The sequence below is a fragment of the Rattus norvegicus genome, chromosome 17 (genome assembly GCF_036323735.1).
Source record: "Rattus norvegicus strain BN/NHsdMcwi chromosome 17, GRCr8, whole genome shotgun sequence".
Classification (NCBI taxonomy): Eukaryota; Metazoa; Chordata; class Mammalia; order Rodentia; family Muridae; genus Rattus; species Rattus norvegicus.
The window spans coordinates 42509172-42518488 of NC_086035.1; the positions used below are offsets into that span (position 1 = coordinate 42509172).

Consider the following 9317-nt stretch of genomic DNA (forward strand, 5'->3'; position numbering starts at 1 on the left):
CAACGTTTTAACGAACTGAAAAACTGTTTCTCTGTGATTTCAGTTAGTTCCCACTAGCAGTCTCTTGTAATATGTGAACTTTTAAAGATTTATCAAAATTTGATGAGCCAAATCTCAGTAACTTGGTGAATTCAGTTAGAACCAAAAGGCCACAATAGTAATAAGTGGACTGTTCGGGATATAGAGAAATTTTCACGAATGGAATCAAAATTTCTAAGCGAATTCAGTGAGTTCCCAAAGGGACATGTTTGTATGAGTGTCCTTTTCAAGATATAGCAACATTTTAACGAACGGAATCTAAGTATCATGGTGAATCCCTATGTTCCCAATAGGATTCGCATGAAATAAGGTTGTTAATCAAGATAGAGCAACGTTTTAACTTACTGAAAAATTGTTTCTTTGTTAAATCAGTTAGTTCCCATTAGCAGGCTCTTGTAATATGTATACTTTTAAAGATTTATCAAAATATCGTGAGCCGAATCTCAGTAACTTGGTGAATTCAGTTAGTTCCCAATAGGCCGCAATAGTAATAAGTGGACTTTTCGGGATAGAGAAAATTTCACGAATGGAATCAAAATTTCTAGGCGAATTCAGTGAGTTACCAATGTGACATGCTTGTATGAGTGTGCTCTTCAAGATATAGCAACATTTTAACGAACGGAATCGAAGTATCATGGTGAATTCAGTAGGTTCCCAATAGGATTCACATGTAAGAAGGGTACTATTCAAGATAGAGCAACGTTTTAACGAACTGAAACTCTGTTTCTTTGTGAGGTCAGTCAGTTCCCACTTGCAGTCTCTTGTAATATGTGTACTTTTAAAGATTTATCAAAATTTCGTGAGCCGAAACTCAGTAACTTGGTTAATTCATTATGTTCCCACTAGGCCACAATAGTAATGAGTGGACTGTTCGGGATATAGAAAAATTTTCACGAATTGATTCAAAATTTCTAGGCGAATTCAGTGAGTTCCCAATGGGACATGCTTGTATGAGTGTGCTTTTCAAGATATATCAACATTTTAACGAACGGAATCTAAGTGTCATTGTGAATTCAGTAGGTTCCCAATAGAATTCGCCTGTAATAAGCTTGTCATTCAAGATAGAGCAAAGTTTTAACGAACTGAAACACTGTTTCTTTGTGAATTCATTTAGTTCCCAATAGCAGGCTTTTGTAATATGTGTACTGTTAAAGATTTATCAAAATTTCGTGACCCGAATCTCAGTAACTTGGTGAATTCTGTTAGTTCCCAATAGGCCGCAATAGTAATATGTGGACTCCTCGGGATATAGAAAAATTTTCACGAATGGAATGAAAATTTCTAGGCGAATTCAGTGAGTTCCCAATGGGACATGCTTGCTTGGGTGTGCTTTTCAAGATATAGCAACATTTTAACGAACGGAATCTAAGTATCATGGTGAATTAAGTAGGTTCCCAATAGGATTCGCAGGTAATAAGCAAGTTATTCAAGACAGAACAATGTTTTAACGAACTGACACAGGGTTTCTTTGTGAGTTCAGTTAGTTCCCATTAGCAGGCTCTTGTAATATGTATACTTTTAAAGATTTCTCAAATTTTCGTGAGCCGAATCTCAGTAACTTGGTGAATTCAGTTAGTTCCCAATAGGCCCCAATAGTAATAAGTGGACTGTTCGGGATAGAGAAAATTCTCACGAATGGAATTAAATTTCTAGGCTAATTCAGTGAGTTCCCAATGGGACTTGCTTGTATGAGTGTGCTCTTCAAGATATAGCAACATTTGAATGAACGGAATCTAAGTATCACTGTGAATTCAGTAGATTCCCAAAGGAATTCGCATGTAATAAGCTTGTTATTCAAGATAGGGCAATGTTTTAACGAACTGAAAAACTGTTTCTCTGTGATTTTAGTTAGTTCCCACTAGCAGTCTCTTGTAATATGTGAACTTTTAAAGATTTATCAAAATTTGATGAGCCAAATCTCAGTAACTTGGTGAATTCAGTTAGAACCAAAAGGCCACAATAGTAATAAGTGGACTTTCTGGATATAGAGAAATTTTCACGAATGGAATCAAAATTTCTAAGCGAATTCAGTGAGTTCCCAAAGGGACATGCTTGTATGAGTGTCCTTTTCAAGATATAGCAACATTTTAACGAACGGAATCGAAGTATCATTGTGAATTCAGTAGGTTCCCAGTAGGATTCGCATGTAAGAAGGGTACTATTCAAGATAGAGCAACGTTTTAACGAACTGAAACTCTGTTTCTTTGTGAGGTCAGTTAGTTCCCATTTGCAGGCTCTTGTAATATGTGTACTTTTAAAGATTTATCAAAACTTCGTGAGCAGAATCTCAGTAACTTGGTTAATTCATTATGTTCCCACTAGGCCACAATAGTAATGAGTGGACTGTTCAGGATATAGAAAAATTTTCACGAATTGATTCAAAATTTCTAGGCGAATTCAGTGAGTTCCCAATGGGACATGCTTGTATGAGTGTGCTTTTCAAGATATATCAACATTTTAACGAACGGAATCTAAGTATCATTGTGAATTCAGTAGGTTCACAATAGAATTTGCATGTAATAAGCTTGTCATTCAAGATAGATAAAGTTTTAATGAACTGGAACACTGTTTCTTTGTGAATTCAGTTAGTTCCCAGTAGCAGGCTCTTGTAATATGTGTACTTTTACAGATTTATCAAAATTTCGTGACCCGAATCTCAGTAACTTGGTGAATTCATTTAGTTCCCAATAGGCCGCCATAGTAATATGTGGACTCCTCGGGATATAGAAAAATTTTCAGGAATGGAATGAAAATTTCTAGGCGAATTCAGTGTGTTCCCAAAGGGACATGCTTGTATGAGTGTGCTTTTCAAGATATCAACATTTTAAGAACGGAATCTAAGTATCATTGTGAATTCAATATGTTCCTAATAGGATTCGCATGTAATAAGAGTACTATTCGGCGGCGTCGCGTGTCCACGGCCTAGCTCGGCGCGCCCGCTCCGTCAGGCGGTCATGGGGCGGCCACCGAGAATCCCAGGCGTGGCAGGACGTAGGGCGCTGGGACCCGGCTAGCGGACCGAGGTACGGAGTCCTGCGGCGGGCAACTGATATGGAAGCAGCGGGTGCCGGGGTGGCGGCGGGGTAGCGGGAGCCACCTGGGATGTTCAGTCATGAAACGAGTGCGCAGGGAGCACGTTCAGGTGGCAGTGTCCTGCTACCTCAAACGCCTGCAGTATGTGGACTCAGAAGGCCCTTTGAAGCAAGGCCTGAGACTCTCACAGACCCCTGAGGAGATGGCGGCCAACCTCACAGTCCAATCAGAATCTGGTTGTGCCAATGCGGTGTCTGCAGCCCCTTGCCAGGCAGAACCCCAGTAATATGAAGTACAGTTTGGACGACTGAGGAACTTTCTCACTGATTCTGACTCCCAGTACAGCCATGAAGTTATGCCTCTCCTCTACCCTCTCTTTGTCTACCTCCACCTCAACCTGGTCTAGAGTGGCCCCAAGAGCACCGTGGAAAGCTTCTATAGCCGCTTCCATGGAATGTTCCTGCAGATTGCAAGTCAGAAGGACATCATCGAGCAACTGCAGACCACGCAGACCATCCAGGATATTCTGTCAAACTTCCGGCTTCGTGCATTCCTGGACAACAAGTATGTGGTCCGTCTCCAGGAAGATAGTTACAACTACCTTATCCGCTACCTCCAAAGTGACAACAACACTGCTCTGTGCAAGGTGCTCGCCGTGCACATTCACTTGGACGTGCAGCCTGCTAAGAGGACAGACTACCAGCTGTATGCCAGTGGTGGCTCCTCCCGCAGTGAAAGCAGCAGCCTGGAGCCACCAGATTTGCCCAACCCTATCCTGCAGAATGAGGCTGCCCTGGAGGTCTTGCAGGAGAGTATCAAGCGGGTCAAGGATGGACCTCCCTCCCTCACCACCATCTGCTTCTACGCCTTCTATAACACAGAGCAGCTGCTGAATACCGCAGAGATCTCCTCTGACAGCAAACTGCTGGCTCCTGGGTTTGACAACTCCTGGATAAAGCTCTGGAGCTTGCGGTCCAAAAAACTGAAGTCAGAGCCCCACCGTGTGGACACATCCCGTGTCCGGCTGGCTTGTGACACTCTGGAGGAAGAGGAGAGCGAAGACGATGACGTAGGCACGGAAATGAAGATTCTGCGGGGACACTGTGGCCCAGTGTATAGCACACGGTTCCTCGCGGACAGCTCAGGGCTGCTCTCTTGTTCTGAAGATATGTCCATCAGGTACTGGGACCTGGAGAGCTTCACCAACACTGTGCTGTATCAGGGACATGCCTACCCTGTGTGGGACGTGGACATCAGCCCCTACATCCTGTACTTTGCCAGTGGGTCCCATGACCGTACCGCCAGGCTGTGGTCTTTTGATCGGACGTACCCGCTGAGGATATATGCGGGGCACCTGGCAGATGTGGACTGTGTCAAATTCCACCCCAACTCAAACTACTTAGCTACCGGCTCCACTGACAAAACTGTTCGTCTATGGAGTGCCCAGCAGGGGAACTCAGTGCGGCTTTTTACAGGTCACCGAGGCCCCGTGCTCTCCCTCTCCTTTTCTCCCAATGGTAAGTACTTGGCATCTGCTGGTGAGGACCAGTGGTTAAAGTTGTGGGACTTGGCCTCTGGGACACTTTTAAAGAACTGAGAGGCCACACGGACAGCATCACCAGTCTGGCCTTTAGCCCGGACAGCGGTCTGATTGCTTCTGCCTCCATGGAGAACTCTGTATGCGTCTGGGACATCAGAAGCGCGTGCTGCAACACACCAACTGACGGCTCTTCTGGGGAGCTTGTGGGCGTGTACACTGGGCAGATGAGCAACGTCCTGAGTGTACAGTTCATGGCCTGCAACCTCCTCCTAGTGACTGGAATCACACAAGAGAATCAAGAACATTAAGTTTTTATCCAGGTGGCAGACTGGGTGGGGCTGGAAGAGTGGTCACAGTCCAGGACTTGCTAAAACTGAATCAGTGATTGAAAAAGAGCCTTCCCCTACCCCACATGCACTCTACACAGCCCTGGTGCATAAGACTCCAGTTGAGAGCTGGGAAGCTCCCCCCAGGCCTGAGGCCTCCTGCTTCATGCAGGCATCGTGCTTTTGCATCTGTCTCTTCCCAGTGGGTGTACTGGACAGCTGCAGAACTCTCCCTATAGCAGCTGTAGACAGTCTCTTCTGTGGCTGCCCCTTGAGGGAAGTGGGGAAAAACCAGGATTTTTATTATATAATTAATTTTATTATTGAGAAGAAGAAACCTAGCACTGGCAGCAAGTGACTCCTGGCACTGGCTATAATAATTGGAATTTTGAGGTTCAGGGAATTTAGACTCTGGTGGCCCAGTGTATCAGGAGAAAGGGGCACCATAACCATATGCTGTGCTTCTGTGGGCAGGCAGGCAGGTAGCGACTGAGCATGGGCTCCTGCAGTGATGGTGGCAGAGGTGGTTCTTCCATTGGCTGCACTTTTGTCAGCCTTTATACCCTGGGGAGAAGCACTGTGGTGGGCAGAGGGTGAGCCTCAGCGCTGCGCCATTCACCTAGGGTTCCAGCCCTACAGCATCAACAAATTATGATAAAGAGTAATTTTGAATAAGTCACAAGATAGACAAGAAATGCTGGATTTAAAGATAACTTTTTGTGGCTTGTTGGTCTTTTTTCTCCCTCAATGACCTGCTTCCACCTCACTGCAGTGTTGATAGTGAACGGGATGAATCATGAGTGCACACTCAAAAATATCGACCATGCTCTAAGGACAAAGCAAGTTCTGATGTCTGCTAAAGGATTAAATATTTCTGTTTTCTGAAAAGAGTTATTTTGTATTTTGTTTTCTATTAAAATGTATTTAGTTTCAAAAAAGAAAAAGAGAACTATTCAAGGAAGAGCAACGTTTAAACGAAGTGAAACACTGTTTTTTTGTGAATTCAGTTAGTTCCCATTAGCAGGCTCTTGTAATATGTATACTTTTAAAGATTTCTCAAAATTTCATGAGCCGAATCTCAGTAACTTGGTGAATTCAGTTAGTTCCCAATAGGCCCCAATAGTAATAAGTGGACTGTTCAGGATAGAGAAAATTGTCACGAATGGAATCAAAATTTCTAGGCGAATTCAGTGAGTTGCCAATGGGACATACTTGTATGAGTGTGCTCTTCAAGATATAGCAACATTTTAACAAACAGAATCTAAGTATCATCGTGAATTCAGTAGGTTCCCAATAGGATTCGCATGCAATAAGCTTGTTATTCAAGAGAGCAACGTTTTAACGAACTGAAAATCTGTTACTTTGTGAGTTCAGTTAGTTCCCATTAGCAGGCTCTTGTAATATGTATAATTTTAAAGATTTCTCAAAATTTCGTGAGCCGAATCTCAATAACTTGAGGAATTCAGTTAGTTCCCAATAGGCCCCAATAGTAATAAGTGGACTGTTCGGGATAGAGAAAAATCTCAGGAATGGAATCAAAATTTCTAAGCGAATTCAGTGAGGTCCCAATGGGACATGCTTGTATGAGTGTGCTCTTCAAGGTATAGCAACATTTTAACGAACGGAATCTAAGTATGGTGAATTCAGGAGGTTCCCATTAGGATTCGCTTGTATAAGAGTACTATTCAAGATAGAGCAACGTTTTAACGAACTGAAACACTGTTCCTTTGTGAATTCAGTTAGTTCACATTAGCAGGCTCTTGTAATATGTGTACTTTTAAAGATTTATCAAAATTTCGTGTGCCAAATCTCAGTAACTTGGTGAATTCAGTTAATTCCCAATAGGCCACAGTAGTAATAAGTGGACTGTTTGGGATATAGAAAAATTGTCACGAATGGAATCAAAATTTCTAGGCGAATTCAGTGAGTTCCCAAAGGGACATGCTTATATGAGAGTGCTTTTCAAGATATTGCAACATTTTAAAAAACAGAATCTAAGTATCATGGGGAATTCAGGAGGTTTCCTTTAGGATTCGCTTGTAGTAAGAGTATTATTCAAGATAGAGCAACGTTTTAACGAACTGAAACACTTTTTCTTTGTGAACAGTTAGTTCCCATTAGCAGGCTCTTGTAATATGTGTACTTTTAAAGATTTCTCAAATTTTTTTGAGCCGAATCCCAGTAACTTGATGAATTCAGTTAATTCCCAATAGGCCACAATAGTAATGAGGGGATTGTTCGGGATATAGAAAATTCTCACGAATGGAATCAAAATTTCTAGGTGAATTCAATGTGTTCACAATGGGACATGCTTGTATGAGTGTGCTTTTCAAGATATAGCAACATTTTAACGGACAGAATCTCAGTTTCATGGTGAATTCAGCAGGTTCCCAATAGGATTCGCATGTAATAAGAGTACTATTCAAGATAGAAAAACGTTTTAACGAACTGAAACACTACTTCTTTGTGAATTCAGTTAGTTCCCATTAGCAGGCTATTGTAATATGTGTACTTTTACAGATTTATCACAATTTCCTCAGCCGAATCTCACTAACTTGGTGAATTCAGTTAGTTCCCAATGGGCCACAATAGTAAGAAGTGGAATTCTCGGGGTATAGAAAAATTTTCCGAATGGAATCAAAATTTCTAGGAGAATTCATTGTGTTCCCAATGGGACATGCTTGTATTAGTGTGCTTTTCAAGATATAGCATCATTTTAGCAAGTGGAATCTAAATATCATGTTGTATTCAGTAGGTTCCCAACGATTCGCATTTAATAAGACTACTATTCAACATAGAGCAACGTTTCAAAGTACTGAGACACTGTTTCTTTGTGAATTCAGTTACTTCCCATTAGCAGGCTCTTGTAATATGTGTACTTTTAAAGATTAATCAAAATTTCTTGAGTCGAATCTCAGTAACTTGGTGAATTCAGTTGGTTCGAATGGGCCACAATAGTAATAAGTGGACTGTTCAGGATATAGAAAAAATTTTACGAATGTAAAAAAAAATTTCTAGAGGGATTCATGAGTTCCCAATGGGATATGCCTGTATGACTGTACTTTCAAGATATAGCAACATTTTAACGAACGGTATCTAAGTATCATGGTGAATTCAGCAGGTTCCCACAAGGATTCGCATGTAATAAGCTTGTTATTAAAGATAGAGTAACGTTTTAACGAACTGAAACACTGTTTCTTTGTGAATTCAGTTTGTTCCCATTAGCAGGCTCTTGTAATATGTGTACTTTTACAGATTTATTAAAATTTCGTCAGCCGAATCTCAGTAACTTGGTGAATTCAGTTAGTTCCCAATAGGCCGCAATAGTAATAAGTGGACTGCTCGGGATATAGAAAAATTTTCACGAATGGAATCAAAATTTCTAGGCGAATTCAGTGAGTTCCCAATTTGACATGCTTGTATGAGTGTGCTTTTCAAGGTATAGTAACATTTTAACGAACGGAATCTAAGTATCATGGTGAATTCAGGAGGTTCACTTTAGGATTCGCTTGTAATTTGAGTACTATTCAAGATATAGCAACGTTGTAACGAACTGAAACACTGTGTCTTTGTGAATTCAGTTAATTCCCATTAGCAGGCTCTTGTAATATGGGTACTTTAAAGATTTCTAAAAATTTCCTGAGCCGAATGTCAGTAACTTGGTGAATTCAGTTAGTTCCAAATCTGCCGCAATAGTAATAAGTGGATTTCTCGGGGTTTAGAAAAATTATCACGAATGGAATGAAAATTTCTAGGCGAATACAGTGAGTTCACAGTGGGACATGGTTGTATGATTGTGCTTCTTACGATGTTGCAACATTTTAAAGAACGGAATCTAAGTATCATGGTGAATTCAGCAGGTTCCCAATAAGATTCGCATGTAATATGAGTACTATTCAAGATAGAGCAAAGTTTTAACTTCTGAAACACTGTTTCTTTGTGAATTCAGTTAGTTCCCAATAGCATTCGCATGTAATAAGAGTACTATTCAATATAGAGCCACGTTTTAACGAACTGAAACACTGTTTCTTTGTGAATTTCGTTAGTTCCCATTGGCAGCCTCTTGTAATATGTGTACTTTTAAAGATTTATCAAAATTTCATGAGCCGAATCTCAGTAACTTGTTGAATTCAGTTAGTTCGCAATAGGCTGCAATAGCAATAAGTAGACTTTCGGGATATAGAAAAATTTTCACGAATGGAATCAAAATATCTAGGCAAATTCAGTGAGTTACCAATTTGACGTGCTAGTATGACTGTGCATACAACCAAGATATAGCAACATTTTAATGAACGAAATGTAAGTATCATGGTTAATTCTGTAGGTTCACAATAGGATTCGCATGTAATAAGCTTGTTATTTAAGATAGAGCAACGTTT

General features: G+C 41.0%; 1 pseudogene; it reads left to right on the top strand.

Moving 5' to 3' along the window:
• Positions 1-3151: 3151 nt before the first annotated feature.
• Positions 3152-5874, top strand: Taf5l-ps2 (TATA-box binding protein associated factor 5 like, pseudogene 2; annotated as a pseudogene).
• The last annotated feature ends 3443 nt before the right edge of the window (positions 5875-9317 follow it).